This window comes from Callithrix jacchus, chromosome 1 (genome assembly GCF_049354715.1).
Source record: "Callithrix jacchus isolate 240 chromosome 1, calJac240_pri, whole genome shotgun sequence".
NCBI lineage: Eukaryota > Metazoa > Chordata > Mammalia > Primates > Cebidae > Callithrix > Callithrix jacchus.
The window spans coordinates 27372810-27392121 of record NC_133502.1 but is presented as its reverse complement, the minus strand read 5'-3'; the positions used below and the strand labels follow the sequence as shown (position 1 = coordinate 27392121).

Here is a 19312-nt window from a genome sequence, read left to right as displayed (position 1 = left end):
ACATCATGCATGGCACACACAAAAATCATCAGTGCTGATGATCATAATGCATCACAGGCATATTCAGCCTGAGAGTCAAAGCAACATGGCAGAGGGCTGTGGTGAACTTGTCCAGAAAGGCCTGGTTACTGAGATCCCTGCGTGGCACCGAGTTTGTGCTGGTGGGAGGATGGACGGCACAGAGAGCTGTGCCAGGTCTGCGTGCAGGACGTCCACTGTGAGCAACAGGGTAAAGGGTGCCGACCAGGGACATGGCTTTGGTGGAGACACCAGGGAGGACTCCTTCATGGGAGGACTCTACAGTCCAGACTCGCAGGGAGGAGGGGGTGAGTCGGAGGCCGTCTGGTCTTGATTGGGGCACGGGCTGGTGGCAAAGAGGAGATGGCAGGAGACAAGCCGGGAGGGAAGCCACCGTGCAGACCATGTGGGCTACAAGCCAGTGCTGTGAACTTTGCTTTTAATCTGAGTGGAATGTGATGTCGCTGCAGGATTTGAATCAAGGAAAGTGCAATGTGTGCAGGGAGGGGCAACGCGATCTTCTGCGAGGGGCCAGCAGCACTGCAAAGTCCAGAACGGACCCCATGGAACACACAAACGGGTCGAGGTGGGCAGAGAGCAAGGGCACTGGAGTCCTTGCAGATTTAGATGGGGCACTGGGAGGAGGGGAAGGCGCTGGAGAGCAGTGGGGCAGGGCTCAGTCAGGCGGGGACAGGGCTCTGTTTCTGTTTTGCAGACACAGCGTAGCCTCTGCCTTCAGGCGATTCAGGCAGAGGCAGACAAACACACAGCCCAGGGCCCAAGAATGGGCCATGACCCCAGTGGGCAGGTGCAGGCAGAATGGGGAGCTGAGGCTGGTAGCATGCACCAGGAGGCATATGGGCAGAGGAGGCTTAGGGGCCGCATAGAAGGTGGTATCTGGCACTTTCTAAGAGAGGTCCCCAGCAGGCGGGGAATGTGGAGAGTATTCTAGGCTTGAGTAAGCGCATCCATGAGCAGTGTGGATGCAGCAGGCACAGTCACGTGGGCAGGGGCCGCCTGTAGGGCCAGGTCGTGGCCAAGCACCTGCTCCCGTCTGAATGATCTGGAACCTCCCTCACTCCCATTGGTGGGTGGGTCTGGGATGGCAGGGATGTTGGATTCAGAAAAACATGTGGCTCAGCCCCAACTGTAACTGGCAGCCACAGCCGGTTTCTGTGGCAAATCTGAGGCAGTGAGAGACACCAGAGTCTCTCCTGGGCGGCCACCAACAAACCCATGCGGCCCCCGCCTGGGCCTGCACCGTCCTGGCACAGCCTCGTTGGCATCCCGCCCCTCAATCTGCGAAAGCCCGGCCCCTCGTCTATGTCCTGTCCGTCCAGGGCCCATCTGAGGGGTGTGGGAAGAGTCCCTGAACTCTACCTCTCTCCTCTTCCGATGGCCTTGGCGCCAGATTCCACCAGGGGAGTGATGGCCATCACCCCTTCAGCAGCTATTCCCGCTCACACCACAGCCCATGTAACAGACCAGAGCCCAGTTTGGAGTGGGAAGGGCAAGACGCTGGGCAACGGTGGCACAGCAGTGACTGGCAGGCAGCTCAGGGCAGCCGCGCCTGGAGGCTTGAAAGGGGCAAGGACCCAAACGATGCACAGGACGCTGTGCAGTTACTGGTGGGTCAGCCCTTGGTGGGTATCGCGCTGAACTGGGAACCCAGGGCATGTCCCGGGTCTGAGGGCATGAACCACCCCTCAGGCTGGGCCTTCCTTCCCAGGGGCCCCATGGACTGGCGCTGGGTGGGAAGGGGCTGAGCCGGCTGCTGTCCTTATGTCTGGATGGGCGGCTCGGGCCTGGCTTCCTGCCTTCTTCAGCCTCAGGTTCAGGACTGGAGGTGAAATTCTAGGCCTGGGTGCCAATGCCCTGGGCACAGCATGGAGCAGTGTCTGTGGGGACAGGCCCCGGCTGTCTGCTTACCGGCACGTGCCTGTGCCAACCGACATACTCAGGGCACTCTTCTGCCTTCCTGGTTGGTGCGTCTGGGCCGTATGCCGTGTGCTATGCTGAGATGGCAGGTGTCCCCCAGGCTGCGTCCCAGGTGCTGCTTCACTGGCTCTGAGGTCTCCAGTCACAGCTCTGAGCCGACAGTTCCCTCCAGCTGCCTCTGCATTCCCCAGGGTCAGGGACGCCTGCCTCAGGCCATGTGCCTGCCTCTCCCGACAGGTTTGTCTCACAAGTCAACGGTAGGGGCAGACTTGGAGGATGAAGCTGGGAGTTCTCCTCACACAAATTACACGATGCAGCCACTGAAATCTGAGTTTTAAGCCAAACCAAAGTACATGCTTTTGGCGTCCACTGAAGCTATTGTTTAAAAAACTGCTCCTAAGACTATAAACAAGACAGAGGTTTTAAAATATGCTGCAAACTGGAGTTTTAATATGGAGCCCTGCAGGGCTCGGCAGCTTCCCTTTCTGGAGGCTTCTCCCATCCTGCTTACGCTGCCCTTGCTGCCTCAGGACCCTTGTTTTCTGTGCTTTCTGCAGCGTCTCTGCATCCAGAGGAAGAGCCTTGCCTGCTGGCTGTGGAGATGTTGCTGGGGGCCATGCGTGTGCATCCTCCCCAGGGTGGCTGTGGGAAGTGGCCATGACACCCGGTGCCAGCCCAGGTCCTGGTGCCCAGTGTGGCCAGGCGCATCCTCTAGCCAGACGGCGGGCACCCCCAGCCACCGTGGGTTCTCAGGGGAGTCACCGTGGGGGGCCTCAGGAGCACTGCTGGTGGGGACCAAGAGTCCAGGCCGAGGCTGGCTGGGCTCTGACCTGATGGCCCTCCTGCCTTCCAAGCAAGGTCCACTGAGTGGCCGAAGCCTGGGTTTCTTCTGTCCATTCCCATCTTCACAGCACCTCCACCAGCCAAGTGTGTGGGGATCACATGGGCAAGCTTCTGTTTCCTGCAACCATGACACCTGAGTGAACAGAGGGGAGGCCCAAGGCCTGACTCAGGGGCCAGGAAGCTGGTGGAGCCCTGACAGCTGGGAGCAGGGAGCAGCTCACACCCCTCCCACGAGGCAAGTACAGATCCGGTCGGGGAGGCTGTGCTGAACGTGGACATCAGATCCACTGAGGTCTGGCCATGACATTTTACTCCAGGCTAGAAAAGGTCCCTGGGGTGGGATATGGTGGCACAGTGGGCCCTGAGCTGCCTCTGCACAAACACAGCGTGCCCTTGGGAAGCCCAGAGCTGGCCACTGCCTGCAGGCATCTCCAAGGAAGTAGAAGGCAGAAGGGGGCCATCTGTGGGCTGCTCACACAGGCTGTGCTCTGAGGCAATGATTGGCAAGAACATGTATTAAGCACCTGCTGCATGCCAGGCACTGTTCCAGGCTCCAGTAATACAGGAGGGAACAAAAGACAAATGCCCAGCAGGTGACAATGACCGACACCGTCCTTGACACTGGCCACCACTGACCTGTTAACATGCAAAATCAGGGTACGGGCCTGCAGCCTGCTGGACTGATGGGGCCAGCCTTGCACACTTGGGGATGGGATCATTGGGGGGGTCTTGGCGGGTCTTGTGGGGTGTCTTCAGGCTGGCTGGGCTTACTGTCGACTCTGATTTGGACAGGCCTGGGCCCATGATGGGCAGGAAGGGCAAACACCTCCTCACAGGGGTGCAGCCAGGCTGCTGCACCAGCGTTGCTTTGGGGCTCTCGCTGATGTGACCCCACCCAGAGTGGTCACACAGGATTTTCCAGGGACAGTGGAGAAAGCTGATGTTTCCTTCCATACACAGCAGGTCCAGGGACAGGAGTTCATCATGAGGGAAATTTTATCTAAAACTTGCACTGAATCTGTCAACTCAGTTTCTTTAAATGCCTTTTGAGTGTCTTTCTTCATCTGAAAAGTGCCATTTGTCACTCCAGATTACATGCCAATTTAGATATGAGGTTACGAGAATATGTGAATGAAATTAATGTTTACTATTTGGTATCTCTTATGGAAACAGAACTCAGTCATTAAATGTGCAATAAAGACGAAAAATGTTGTCAAGGAGTGAGGAAAAGCACTGAAAGCTTCAGCGTCTCTCACCCTCCCAAGCAAGGGCAATCACGGCCTGAAATAAAATAGTTGGTTTGGCTTTTTCTCTCTGGATTAACAGATCTGCAAAACCAACCAGCTGCTTTACCGTCATGGTGTGAATACAGACAGGATACGTTAGCCAAATAGAAAGTGTATGTACCTAACTGAGCTTTACAAATGTAGGATGGTATATGGGGTCTGCAAAAGGGAGCCTGAAGAAACCTCAAAGTCTAGCTCCAGGTTTAGAGCAAACAGAGGGTGAGAAATCACATAAACGAAGGGAGCTTGTTTCCTCACTGCTCCTGATCTGAATACAACCAGCAGCCTCCGCTCCTTTCTGGGATGGGCGCTCCGAGTCGGTTGAGACACTGGAAGGGCTTCTCAGCCCTGAAGGCTGTGCTGCGGCTACAGTTTCTGATGTAGCCCCCGGTGGGGGTGCTCACCAGGGATGCAGCAATGAAGACCAGGATTCCATAGGGAACCTTTCCAGAGTGCGTACACCTGCCATTGACACCCACCCCTCCACTCCCCCACCCCGGGGGAGGCCAGGACCTCAGGGCAGCAGGAGGAAGGGTGCCTGGGATTCCAATCCAGGCTCCACCCTGCCAGGAACACTGCCTCACGTTTCCTTCCTTCCTTCCTTCCTTCCTTCCTTCCTTCCTTCCTTCCTTCCTTCCTTCCTCCCTCCCTCCCTCCCTCCCTCCCTCCCTCCCTCCCTCCCTCCTTCCTTCCTTCCTTCCTTCCTTCCCCCCTCCCTCCCTCTCCCTTCTTCCTTCCTTCTCTCTCTCTTTTTTTTGAGACAGAGTCGCACTCTGAGGCAATGATTGGCAATAACATGTATTAAGCACCTGCTGCATGCCAGGCACTGTTCCAGGCTCCAGTAATACAGGAGGAAACAAAAGACAAATGCCCAGCAGGTGACAATGACCGACACCGTCCTTGACACTGGCCACCACTGACCTGTTAACATGCAAAATCAGGGTGCCTCAGAGCCAGCCCGTGTCTCAGCAAATCCTGTCCAGGCTGAAGTGCAACAGCGCAATCTCAGCTCACTGCAACCTCTGCCTCCTGGGTTCAAGTGATTCTCCTGCCTCAGCCTCCTGAGTAGCTAGGATTATAGGCATGTGCCACCATGCCCAGCTTATCTGTGTATTTTTAGTACAGACCAGGTTTGGCCATGTTGGCCAGGCTGGTCTTGAACCCCTGAGCTCAGGTGATCTGCCCGCCTCGACCTCACAAAGTGCTAGGATTGCAGGTGTGAGCCACCGTGCCCAGACTGCCTCACACTTCTTACTCTTGGGTGATGTTGAAATGCCATGGACTTATGTTTTATGTGGTCACATATAGAAAAGTCTTCTATTTTTTCTATTCATTTTTCTGTCCTTTTTGCAATCCCTCTTGTAGCTCGTCCCACTTCTGGGTGTCTGGTGACCAGGCTTGCAGTATGGTGGAGGCTCCCACCCTCTGGAGGACACAGGTACATTTACAGCCTCCCCACATCCAACACTGGGTGCCGAGGAAGGCCTGCCTGAAGAGGTGTGATCTGCTGCAGTGATGCCTGCTTTTCCCGGCTTTTCTCATCAGCACTGGCCAGCACTCCCTCCTTCCCACAGGCCGGGAGTGAGGGGGAATTGGCTCCCTGAGTCTGTCAGTTAGGACCCATCCAGCAGGGAAGCACAATGCTGTTCTCACTGCAACACAGATGCTACCTCCAGGACACGGCTGCTGTAACCACCGACGGACCGTGCTGACATCTGGATGAGGGTGCTTCACCCTGCCCTTGAGAGATGGGCCTCTCACTCAGCCGCCTGGGTGAGTGCCCTGGCGGGCAGACAGCACAGGCTCTAATTGAAAACCACTTTCTTGACAAAGGTCCAGATGAGACGGCATTGAGGCTGCACATGGGCAGGGGACAGCACCTGGGGGCCCGGCGGGGCTCAGACGTGCCTTTCTGAGATGGAGGGGGAGGCGTCCAGGTTCTAACCCTGTTTACCAGGAGGGGAAAGATCTAAGCTGAATGCTGGCTCCATTTGAGGCTATGTATGGACAACTGCAGCCTCCTGTGCCATCTCCTACTGTCCTGTCTCTGTACAAGCCTGGCCAGCGGTTCTCAGGCCCCAGCATCACCATCACCTGGGAACCTGAAAGCTCACCGAGTTCTTCCGCGGCACCTGCATCCTCTGATGGAGACTCGGGAGTGGGACCCAGCCCGTGTCTCAGCAAATCCTGCAGGGTGTTCTGGCGGGTGCTGCAGTTTGAGATGCCCTAGTCTGTGGGCCGAGGCAGTGGGGGAAGTCATGCTCTCTGGAGGGAACTGGAGTGATAATTTAATCAGAACAGTCTGTCTGCACCAACAGACATGGGCCACAGGGCAGACAGAGTGCAGGTCTGAAGCCACAGAAGAGGAAGCACAGCCTCGTCTGGAGCATATTTCTTGTTGACCAGAGCCATGGGCTCTCTCTAGGACCTGGGAGCAGAACCCACTGTGGGCTGCTTGGGGAACCAAAATGCTCACAGAAGCTCCCCTGGAAACTGGTGTGTGCGGGGGAAGGAAGGCGGCAGCCACCTGGCAGCCTGGCCCGCTGACCCTCCCAGCACCTGATCTAACTGCCTGCACATCCCCTGTGCGCCTGGGAGGGGCGTGTCCCTCTGGGCTCACATCCTTGCGCTACATGCAGGCCTGGACTCACTTTCCAGTGGTCTCTGGGATCCCAGGGCTTGTCCAGTTTAAGGGAGGCCTGGACTCACTTTCTGGTTGTCTGGGGTCCCAGGCCCCGTCCAGTGTGGGGGAAGCAGATCCCGCCCCGCTCAAGACTTCAGCACATTTGTGATGCCCGGGTGGGGCTCCCCGCTCTGTCACCCCCAGAGTACAGCTGGGGTCACCTGGCAGCAGTGAGGCCGCCCTGAGCTGGCAGGAGGGATGGGACCTGGACGGCAGCCCCAGCCTCCCCTCACATTTAGGACCTGCTGGTGTCGGCAAAGATCCTGGCATGGGGCTCCCGTACCTCAGTGCCCTCGTGCAGTCAGGAACGCCTAGGACAGGCATCCCTTCAGGGTTAGGACAACGAAGCCACCACTGAAAGAGAAGGTGGCCCTTGTCTGGCAAGTGTGACCAATTCAAACCCCATCAGGCACTGCCTGCCCCCCCGTGCTCCCAAGCTGCCCGGGCAGCTCTGGGGCTCCGCTGGATTCTGCACTTGTGGAGCCAGCTCTGGATTCTCCGTCTCAGGAAGGCACAGAGTCACGTCTGCCCTCAGCCTGTTCCTTGTGTCATCTCTTTGCAGATTTGGGTGCAGGAAGAGGCCTGGGAACACACCACGTGCCTCTCCAGGCCATCAGCCTCCTCTGCTAGGGTCCCGACAGCCACTGAGCTCCTGGGACACTGCCCTGCAGAGTTGGCTATGCCCAGCCACACAGAATCCAAATGTGTCTCTTCATTTAAAAGCAAAGCCACAGTGAGAAGCTGGTGGCTGAACAGTGACACCAAGGACAGTGAGAGCGAGGAAGGCCAGTGACCCTGACGCTTGCCTGGTGCTCCCCATGCTTCCCGGGTTGACACTTATCCTCACTGCAGCCTGGGATTGGCCCTGTGAGCAAACTAGGGACAAGGGGGACAGATACACCAAGGGTCACATGAGCACAGGCCCCTGCCTCGCTGCCCCGAGGCTGTGCTCCCCAGGAACTGTGTGGAGCCTTGATTCGGGTGAGGATACATGGGAAGGAAAGAGCACGGGCAGCGTCTGAGACCCAGGCCCCGGTGACCCATGCAGAACTCCTGTGTGGTCCTCAGCTGGACCAAGGCAGCAGCTCGAGGGTGCAGGACTAACACCATAACTCTCTTTTCAGGTAAGAAGCAGAGATAACGGAAGAGGCGAAATCACCTTTCTGGTTAAATACATATTCCAGACAGCATTAAATTGAGCATGAATGTATTTAAGCTCTCTGAGTGGAATTTCGCTCAGACACCTAGATACAGAATACAGCTTAGAGGAGCAGAGCCCTGCTCAGGGAAAGACATAGTTTTTCTTGTTGCCCAATTAAGACTAGAAATAGCACTACAGCCCATTACATATACATCTTGACTTTTTTTCTATCTCATCTTTTACCATTTCCAATTACTGCAAAGTCCACACAGATAATTAGGGAAGAGGGAATAATTAGATAATGAGGTGAAAATCAGTTTTTTTTAAACCTAATTGCAAAAAAAAAAAATACCCATTTCTGGGCTTGAATTATTCATACCCATCAATTGTATGAATGCTGGAAAATGCCAGAAACTCGCACACCCTTTCATTCTTTCTTTAAATTGCAAAGATTTTTTAAAAATCAGTTGCACATTTAATTTAGCTAGGTTAAAAGCCCAGGCTGGGTGTGGTGGTACCTGCCTGTTGTCCTAGCTACTTGGAGGCTGAGGTGGGAGAAATGCTTAAAGCCAGGAGTTTGAGGCTGTGGTGAGCCATGATCTTGCCACTGCATTGCAGCCTGGGCAACGGAGTGAGACCCTATATCTAAAACAGTATAAAATCAGGAAACTAAATCTCAACTAGGTTCTACTCTTTCTGCCCTTCTTACTATTGCACTTGACTAGTCTTAAAAACAAACACAGGACGGGTGCAGTTTCTCATGCCTGTAAACCCAACACACTGTGAGGCCAAAGTGTGCAGATCAGCATGGCCAACATGGTGAAAACTCTCTCTTCTAAAAACACAAAAATTAGCTGGGCATGGTGGTGCATGTCTGTAATCCGAGCTACTCAGAAGGCTGAGGCAAGAGAATCTCTTGGACCCAGGAGGAGGATGCTGCAGTGAGCCAAGATCGTGCCACTGCACTCCACCCTGGGTGACAGAGCGAGACTCCCATCTTACACACACACAAAAATCACAAAAACCCACCAACAGATCTGCAGGGCAGTGTCCATTCCACTCCCCAGAGGCAATCCACGTAAAAGCTAAACCTGCATCTGTCTGCCCCACCTTTCTAAATAGTATACTTATATTTCTATTTCCTTAATTTCTTTACTTTGGTTTTGGCTACTAACTTCATATAATGAAAAATGAGAATTCAGTGTTTCTGTACCACACCCCTACTTGTTATCAAGGTCTTTCTTCCCCCACATACCCACTTCTTTTTGTAACTTCTGAACAGATCCGTATTCCAACGGATCAATTAAATGTCATGACATTGTGTAAATATCACTGACAGCTGAGCCATGTAGTGTACAATAATTATGCTTTCTTCCTTAAACAATTTTTTTTTAGTTTGTTTTTCCTGGACTTAATTGCATTTTCATTGAAGTCATTTTTCTTATACATATCACTAACTCAGTCCTAAAATCTCTGTGAGAATTGTAAATCTCCTCCTAAAAAGCCCTCTGTTTTCATCTTCCCTGGAAGAAGCCCCTCCCTGCAGCCTGCTTTCCCCTTTGGCACCAGATTCCTTGGCTTCCCCTCCCTTTGAACTCTGGGGATTCCCATTGCCTCTTTCCTTTTGGATTCTCGGTTTCTTGAATCCCAAGTCTTTGTGTCTCATTTTATGGGGTACATCTCCCAGCACCTCACTGAAAGAGTGAGAGATTTTTGAACAATTGTGTCTAAATTGTCTTGATTGATAGTTTGTTCATTTGGGTTACAATTCTAGTAGAAAACTACTTTTCCCATAAAATTTTGAGGTGATTTTCCACTACCTCCTGGCATCAAATGTTGCTGTTGAAAAAACCGACGAACCTTGATTCTAGTTTTTAAATCTCTGGAAATGGACATAATCATTTCTCTTGAGTCCATAAGTCTCCCCAAAAAGGAACCCTCCAACCTCTTGCCAGGGGTCTAATGCGCTTTCAGCCAGTGACCTGGGAAACCACCCCAAACAGGGGACAGCTCCCTCCATCCTGTGACAACAAAGAAACCCTGAATCCTCTTGCTTTTGGCTTGCCCAGTGCCCTCCATCTGGAGTCTCTTCCCCATCTTCTAGCCTCCACATGAGAGGGGTGTGGTGGGCTACCTGGGGGTGGAGGAACACCTGGCCACACACCTGTTTCTGAAATAGTCTTCCCAGTGCCTCTGTCTACCTGGAACCCTGGGAGCCCTGTCCCTTACTCTCCTAGAGAGGCCAGGATAAATCCACATCCTCTGGGTCGTGATGGCCTCTGCAGCTCAGCTCCCAGCAGCTCACCTTTGTTAAGTCAATCCCTCCTCAAGCATCTGCTCTGCAGCTTCCAAATGTGTTCCTATTGCCTCTTTCCCACTGTTTTCTGTCCTGGGTTTGTGTCCTTTTAAAAAAACCTCCCTACTATCATTTTATTAAGGCCTCAGGAGACAGTAGCAGGTGAATCAGGAGGTCAGGCTCTGCTGCGCTGAGGACGTCCTGGGTTTGCATATGACCTTGACGAAATGTGGCTGTTCCGCAACCCATCCCAACATTACAAAGGAGGGAAAGACGGGGCCATTCAAGCTTGCTGGTGACAGGTACGTGCCTTAGGGTGGCACAGGGCAGCAGTCATGACTCCAGATGCTTGTGGTTACACAAGGAGAACCCTGGGACTTCACCTGCCACTCCCAAAGACGGTGCCTGAGGGTTCTCCGAGGGATGGCTGAGGAAGCTTAAGGGTCTCCTGTGAGCTGTGAGGACATTCCTTCCAGCATCGTCTGGAGGTGCTTCCTGCCTGCCTAACACAGTGTGGAGGATGCCATTGGGGACCAGCTGCCAGCCTGAACTCTGGGTCCCCAGGAGCACCTAGCCTGCGAGACACAGCACAACCCATAGCACAGGGTGATGCAGGGATCCAGGGCCCTGAGCCATTCCCAGAATTCAACTCAAATTCAAGCAAGGGAGCTGACACGGGTGACTTGAGGCCAACGGAACCTTCTCCAGAAGCATCTCCTGCCCAGGCCTGGGGGTGGGGGAGGGCAGTGGGCCAAAGCATGGGAGGAAGATGACGAGGCTGGGCACAGATCCTGTCCCAGCCATCAAGGGAGGGCCTGTACCTCTGGCAGGGGTGAGGCCAACACATTGCAAGGGGCTTCAAGTGAGGGGAGCTGCTGCTTCTCACCAGCTCTGCAGAGGTGCCGGCCAGGTGACCACCAGATGCTTGTAGGAGCATGGACATGGGGTTTTTACGAGAAAAGGAGAACCAGGCTCTGTGACCGTCAGATGTTCTTTTTGTTCACACACGTTACAGTGGCTGCCCAGGACGTGTTTGCTGCCCGTGGCTGTGTGTGGTGGGCAGAGAGGGCTCTGGATACATGATGTGTGCAAGGTCCACAAGCCAGAGCCATGGTAAACCACGCGGCTAGAGAGCAGATGGGATGCGGGTTGACAAGTACGTCCTGTCAAAGCTGCAGGCCGCTTTAAAAACCATTTTGTAAGCAGATGTGCAAAGATTTGACAAAACACTGCTATCGCTGGACGCTAAGAAGGCCTGAGGTCGCCTCCCCTACATGGCCCCAAAGGTCCACCTCCGTTCCGTGAGCAGCTTTCCACTTCACGCTCAGGGTTTAATGACCCAAAGAATAGAAATTGATGAGGAAAGACGTGCCAGCCCTCATCTTAAGATCTATTTGTCATCACAATCATTACTCTTTCTAAAATGTTCTCCCTCTGGAAGGAAACGTACAATTAGAAAATAGAACTTTTTCATCCCATCTCTTCAATGCACAGGCCTGCCTTCACATCTGAACTCACTTCACCGGCAGCATGTGCCAGGCTGGGGGGTGAGAGCTGCGGGACGCAGTCCCTCCTGGGGGGCCCCTGGCTTATGGCCCAGGGTGGGTCTTCTGGAAGACCCCAAGGACATGGATGGATGCCCAGGAGTGGGGAGAGTGTGCAAAGAGCTGTGCCAGGCTCTGGTGCCTTACAGTTCCCTTTGCTCAGCCCACCCCGACCTCCTCACAATGAGCCTGGCGGACTCCACACACCTGACCCCCCTCACACGGGCTCCATCCACCCCGACGCCCTCACACGGGCTCCGCCCACCCCAACCCCCTCACACAGGCTCCGCCCACCCCAACCTCCTTACACAAGGCACTGTGGGCTCAGTCTGCAGCGTGGGCTTGGGCTGGGCTCCCTTTACAATGCCCAGATATCCTGTTCCTCCTGCTTGTGTTCCTCCTGCCATTGCACCTGCGGGCTCCTTCTGTCAGCACAGTGACCCTGTCTGCCCTCTGGGGTCTGCGGAGCCCACCTTTGAATGCCCCAGGAGATGTCTGCATTCCAATTCAGTGTCCCGGGCTGAGCCAGGGCTTCTGCTGAAGCCACTCATGGGAGGGCCGGCCAGGTGGCTGAGCCAGTTCTCCCAGCCCTGCCCTGCCTGAGCTCAGCCCACCCACATTTCCTCAGCCCATGAGACCCAGGGTCCATGATACCTACACCAGCGTCATCCTCAGAGCACTTGCTAATCCCCCACACCTCCCTCTGCTCATCCCACGTTCAAGGGCAAAGCCAGCAGGTGGCCAGAGATGATGAAGAGGAACACCCTGGTCATTAGAGGATGGAAGAGAGGCTCTTCTGTGGGCGAGGTAGTTGCTCATTCACTAGTGTTTGTAAGAAAAAGCACAGGACACCTGTCCTCCTGGGCATCACAGTCCAGGGGACAGGCAGCTACCAGGTAGAGAGTGCAAACATGAACACGCCATGATGACACAGCAGGCTTTGGCACCACCAGACCTGGGCTGCCGGGCACTTACCTCCTCAGAGTCTCGGGGCAATCTGTGGAGCTTGTTGAGGCATTTATTTCCCCATCTGAAAAAGAAAAATCATGCCAAGTCTGCCAGAGTTATGAGGACTGGGGAGAATGTAGTGAAAACGTGTGGTTACTTAGCAGAGCCGAGATGGGGCAAGTGTAATCGGCATGAATGCGGTCAGGAGCGCGACTGCTACTCAGCAAGCCTCCATCTGCCCCTCTCCTGCATCCTAATCCACAGAGCGATTACGAAAGTAAGTGAACATCTGGAGCTGTAACTGACTACTTCCGAGAGGCCTTGGCAGGAACACCCTTAATGTGACTGTCCTGTTAATGCCAGTGGCTCTGGCTGCTGTGGAATGAGCCTTGCAACAGGCTTCTGGAAGCCTGGAGGGCTGTGCCTGTCTCCTCCCCTTCCGACTCCAGTCAGTGCTTTTCTGAGCCCAGCAGCTCCTGTGGGCTGGACGGTAGGAGGGTGGGCTTAGGAGGGAGTGGGCTGGAGGGTCGTGGTGGATCTGAGAGGGAGCAGGCTGGAGGGTGGGGGTGGGTCTGGGAGGGAGCAGGCTGAAGGGTGGGGGTGGGTCTGAGAGGGAGCAGGCTGGAGGGTGGGGGTGGGTGTGGGAGGGAGCGGGCAGGATGGTGGAGGTGGGCCTGGGAGGGAGCCAGCTGAAGGGTGGGGGTGGGCCTGGGAGGGAGTTGGCTGGAGGGTGGGGGTGGGCCTGGAGGAGGGTGGGCTCCAGCTCTGCTGGGGTCCTAGGAATGAATGAAGGGCTTTCTTGCCTCCCACTCTGGACCTGACAGGAGCCTGGGGCGGGCACTAGAGGACTCTTGTAACAGTTGCAGCTGGACAGAGACCAGGACAGAGTCTGGACAGAGACCCCTGGATGGGTGCCTGGGGGGCTGGGTCTCTGGGGCCCAAGAGCTTAGGGAGGTGGTGGCAGCTGTGCTCTCCACTCCTGACCCTGGTGCGAGGAGACTTCAGACAGACTGGGGCCAGGCAGGGGCTGCCAAGGCCAGAGTCCCACCCCTTTCCTGGGTCTGTCCATCCAGGACATTACAGCTGCAGCGGCCGGCAGGCAGACGTTGGGAATGGACACCCAAGGAAACAGCAGTTGGAGACAGAGGTCGAGGCCAGGGGCTTGAACAAGGACAGGGAGAATAGAGATTCGAGTCTCACATGTGCCTTGCTTTATAGCCAGTGCCCAGTTTCCTACTGGAAAAAACTCCCTAGATAACCTCAAGTAGAGCATGGGCTCTGTTGAGACCTAAATGAGACTGCAGCGGATTGGAAAGAAAACCTGCTCAGAGCATGTGACGGGAAGCTGTGTGGGGGGGACGGGGCCGTTCCCGCCCTGCAGGAAGGCAGCTCCAGAGGGGGGCAGCCTGCTGAGCACATCTCAGAGGAGCACAAGGCAGATCCGGAGGAGCTGAGGAGAAAACACCCTAGCAGGGTATTCAGGGAAATCTCCCAGTGGGAAGAGGAAGAGAACAATTCTAAAAGCTGCGGCATGAAGAACAAATAAACGGCAAAAGGAGAGGACGGGGCTGACGTCGGGGTCTCCTCTGTGGTGCAGACAGCCAGCGAGCACGGCACCTGGGAGGAGACTCACGCAGCCCACAAGCCCCACCCTTGGGGTGCCACAGCGGATGCAGGGAGGGGAGAGCATTTCGAGGCCTGTCTTGGGAAAGTGTTTGAGGACGCGGTGGTGAGCCATGAAATCCACAAACGCTGCACCCCCAGATGAGCCTACGCAACAGTGAGGACTTGAGTGCTACGTAAATAATCCAGAAATGGTAATATTTCCGAACTGAAGCACAAGCAAAGTCTAAAATGATAGCCCAGAAGTGAAAGTATTCATTCTGCATAATCGAAGAGCTAGCAGGGAGGGCTAGGGCAGGGGTGAGGAAGTCACACACGTCACTGGAAGAGGCTGGGAGTGGGTGGGAAGGAGCAAGAGGGCATCACGTAAACCCACTTCTCATGGGACTGAGGTGTTCCAGGGTGGGCACTGGAGCGGCCCAGGGAAGTCCCTAGTCCTGAGTTTCCATAAAACTGTAAAGAACCTTACGATAAACCCTGACGACTGCGACGGGAAGGTACCGTTAACAGCCCTGCAAAGGAACTGAAATCCAACAGGAAGAGCAGCAGGAAGCAGCAATGTCTGGACAACCCAGAAATAGAGAAAAGAAAACTCAATAATCAACTTAAAAATGACAGCAATAAACCAGGTAATCAGCTGTGTCACTACATCCAGCAGGCTGGACAGGCAAGAAACATACTTAACATAAGAGAATTAAGAAAGCCTGAAAATAAAGGAATGAGTAAAGTAATTCCAGGTAAATGAAAGACCAAAAGGCAAAAAGTCACACAGAAAGGGGCCGGCGCAGCGGCTCACACCTGTCATCCCAGCACTTTGGGAGGCGGAGGCGAGAGAACCTATTGAAGCCAGGAGGTTGTAACCAGCCTGGGCAACATAGCGAGACCCCATCTCTAAAAAGAATTAACAACTTTGCCAGGCATGGTGGCACCCACGTATGTTCTCAGCTACCCAGGAGGCAAGGTGCTGAACGATACGTAAGATGGGCTGACAAATCCACCCTCAAAGGCCCTGTTTACAAAGACGGCATTAAAAGCAAGCCTGGCCCCTCTGCCGATTCCCAAGGGAGCAGCCTATGGGAGAGGTGGGTGGGCAGCCAGGGCCTGAGCCATTCTCTGGTCTCACAGCAGGAGGGAGGTGAGTCTACAGGAGGATCTTCTGGTGGCAGTAAATTATTGTAGACAAAGATGATGACTGTTTCAGGTACTTTTCTACCAAGATTCAAGCAAACTGAAGGGTGCCACTGATCTTCCATGGTGGGGCAAAACCGATTCCCTTACCATTGGCTCATGGTGAGGGAATTTCCTGAGGAGTCACAGTAATGACCTTGCTTGTATGTGCAGGGTACCAAACCAGCAGCCAGCTCACTTCGCCAGTGGAAACGCTGCCTACCCAGGGGGCTCCTCCGTGTGCGGCACAGTCACTTACTGACTGGTGGACTTAGTTTTCACCTTTTCACTGGTATTTCTGGGATGAGATGCAGCAAAGCTATGGGGCGTCTCTGTCTCATTTCCTGTCATGCTCCTCCTCGGCTGGGTGCCTGGGAGCACACGTCGGCCAGGGCGGGAACCCAGGCAGGTCAATTCGCTTCTTCATCTGTGAAATGGGAAGCATACTAGTACCCCTCCTTGGGCAGGGGGAAGAATCTCTGAGTGAATGACCAGGAATTGCTAGTGTGCGGCAGGTGACAGTGAGTGTGGCCAGCTCTCAGCAGCACCCCGGCAGGTGAGCTGGAATAAAGGCTGCAGCCGCCTTGTGGCCGTGGGCCTGTGTGTGCCAATGTTTTCCCAGCTGTAGTTCAGCCTTTAAAGATGAAAAATTAGTGGGTGGAATTATCTCGTTGACTCACACCCTCAGATCAGAAGGCCCTGTGTGTTTGCAGAAGCTCAGCCAACCTGTGTCCTAGCTGGGCTCCATGGTCCACAGAGAAAGAACAAAGAATTATATTTTAAACATGAGTTTTTCCAGGAGAAACGCAAGCCTTCTGATTCACCTGCTTTTTGAATTAAGGATGGCATCGATGAATAAATATTACAAGTTGCCTTTCTCTTCCGTGCGGTTTTCATCAATAAAAAGCCCAGAAGAGCTACACGAAGTGGAGAATGGGGGAGGAGGGACGGAGAGGCGACAGACGAGGGGTGCGGGGGGCAGGTGGGCTTCCCTGGAGGCAACGTTTCCTGACGCAGGCTGACCTGAGTGAGTCTCCAGTTGACTCAAGAAATCTGCGTGCTCCCAGGAGAGTGACTTCAAAGTCCTGAGTTTCAGTTCTGTCAGTAAAGTCAGAATGACACTACCTGCTTCCTGGCTGGGGTGAGGGTCCTGCTTAGGGCAGGAAGCAGATGCTGCTGCTACTGAGGACGGTCATTACTAGTCTTAGTAAAGAGCAGGTGGCGGGGCTCCCACCCTTTGCACTGGGCCAGATCTTTTCTTTTGTGAGAGAACAGGTCAGACAGGCTTGGGGCAGGCGGGGGTGGGGGGCAGGTTCAGAGGGGAGGGCGACCTGGCATGTGCCTCTGGCTCCACCTGCCCCCAGCAGTGGGCACATCACGGCCTCTCTGAACACAACCCTGACCCTGTAGGTGCCCCCACCACCCCTGCCACCCTCTCTACCCATGAAACAGCACAGCTGCTCCAGGCTTAGTCCTGCAGTCAAATGCTCTTTCCCTTCCATAGAGGAAAGAGGCCAACTTGCTAGTTGAAAAAACTTGGCTCCTCCCAAGAAATCTTTCCTTCAAGGTAAATGATGAGAGACCGCAGCTCTTCCATCAGCCCCCAAACTGTCTTTAATGTTACATCGGCACAAAGGGGTAGAAGCGGCCCATTTCTGCACAGCTCCTGAGAGCTCCCTTTTAACAGCGGATTTCTGCGAAGGCAGCAGCCGGTCCCCCACTGCACAGAAAGTGCACGTGAACCCGAGGCCCTCTCCAAGAAGAGCGGCTTCACAGAGAACGAGGTGCAATATTTATAAGTTTCACAGCAGTTTGCCTGGTGGGCAGGTGGACTCGCCTCCATCTTTTCTGACCTCTGATTTTTCCTTCTTTCTACATTCATCTTCAAAACACACCAAAACTGAACCCAGAAATTCTTCCAAGACAAAGCAGACAGAAAGAAAACACACAAAAGCCCCCTTTACCCGTAGAGCCGTGGGGAGAGTGGAGTGACCGCAGCCCTCTGTCTTGGTCTGCTCCACCGTGCCACACTCAGGCTTCCTTGGTCAGCCCGGCCACCCCAGGAGTGAAAGCTCTTTTCAGAAATAACGAGCCTGGTCATAATCCCCAGGTCCCCTCCACCATGCACCTAGACACATCTGAGTGTCAGGCTGGGCTGGTGGCATTTTCCAGGGAGGCCGAGGGGATAAGACCAGACACACAGGGAGAAGAAACACAGAGGAACGGAGCCTGCTGTGCCCGTCTGGAGAAAGCACAGCAGGTGTGGGGGCCGGGGGACAGTGGGGCACTGAGTATCGCTGACAGCTAGAGGTGACTGCTGGCCTAAAGGGTATTTCTGCAACGTGTTTTCCACCCTTTGGACAGAAGTGCCTGGGCTGCAAAAGGATCATCAACATCACTTTTTACCTGGAATCTGCCTCCCTTCCCCCAGCTGTCCGGCAGAGCCCGGCAGTGCCTCTGTAATTCCAGCCCTCTCGGGACCCACCCACAGGTCCCACCCTTCAGCCCCCAGGGCTTGTGCGCTGACTGCTGTGGTCCCGGCTTGGGCATCTCATGGTTCTGTTTCTGTCTGGAATGGAAGTGCCCTGAGAATATTCTCCCACACAGAGTGCCACTGCCACGACAGGCCAACAGCAACACACCTGGTCACAGGTCACAGTCCACAGACCCTAAGAAGCACGACTTCTACTCACGCCTCCTAGGACATCAGTCTTCTTGACCTACCTCGGGTGTGTGAATGAATGATTTCTAAGAAACCAAGTGGCCGGGCGCCGTGGCTCACACCTGTAATCCCAGCACTTTGCCAGGCCAAGGCAGGTGGATCACCTGAGGTCAGGAGTTCGAGACCAGACTGGCCAACATGGTGAAACCCCATCTCTACTAAAAATACGAAAATTAGCTGGTCGTGGTGGTAGGTGCCTGTAATCCCAGCTACTTGGGAGGCTAAGGCAGGAGAACTGCTTGAACCCAGGAAGTGAAGGTTGCAGTGAGCAGAGGTCGTGCCACTGCTCTCCAGCCTGGGCCACAGAGTGAGACTCCTTCTCAAAACAAAGCAAAACAACAGCAACAACAACCAACAGCAAAGAAAGCAGCTGCATTCTTGTCTCCGATTATGGCTCTGTGAAAACCTCCGCCATGAGTGCAGACGCGGCACCATAGCACGCCCTCTCTCTCCCAGGAGTTCTAGCCGCTGCCAAGGAGAAGGCCCAGGCCAGGCCCAGTGCACCCCACGGTCAGGCTGGCAGGTGCCAGGGAGATGTGGAAGGGTGTGCCAGGGAACACTGAGGTGGGCTTGGCTCAGGTGCCGGCCTCACAGTCTCTTCTTGTGGTGTGCTTGCTGGCAGAAGGGTGGACTACAGGGCAGCCATGTCTCTCTGCTCAGCCGTGACCTGGTGGGACCCCTCCTGTAGTCGCCTCTGCTCTGCTGAGCCTGAAGCCCAGCGAGCTCATTAGTGCCTGCAGTGAGGGTGCCCGTGAGGGTGCCGGTTCTGGGGAGGCTCCACCCACCTGGAAAGGATTTTTTTTCTTTTCTCTGAGAAAGTTCAGCAGTATGAGAACAAGAAGCTCTGAAATAAAGAGGCTGAGATGCTGGTGCTAGCAGGAGTGTGGGGTTGGCCCAGCGCCCGCCACACTGAGTTCTCTGGTCAATACTGGCATAGAGGAGCTGGCTGGGCTGTCAGCACCCGCCACAGGGGAGGGTTCTCTTTACTACCTCAGAATTCACCCACACTTGGCGAGATGGTGGCTGCTGGTATCATGAGTAAAGTGAAGATGAGGTCGTCCTATGATAGGAGAGCACTAATCCCATGCGACTGGTGTCACAGG

General features: G+C 54.6%; 1 protein-coding gene across 5 annotated transcripts in view; it reads right to left on the bottom strand.

Annotated features, from left to right (window-relative positions):
- SOX1 (SRY-box transcription factor 1) overlaps nt 1-19312 on the bottom strand; it is a 703575-nt gene that overhangs the window by 263647 nt on the left and 420616 nt on the right. The window contains exon 3 of one of the 5 annotated variants that reach the window (XR_013520430.1): nt 12725-12779. The exons of the other annotated variants lie outside the window; for them this stretch is intronic. The gene's annotated coding sequence lies outside the window, so the exon portion shown is untranslated. The remainder of the gene's footprint in view (nt 1-12724; nt 12780-19312) is intronic. 5 annotated transcript variants of the gene reach the window in all.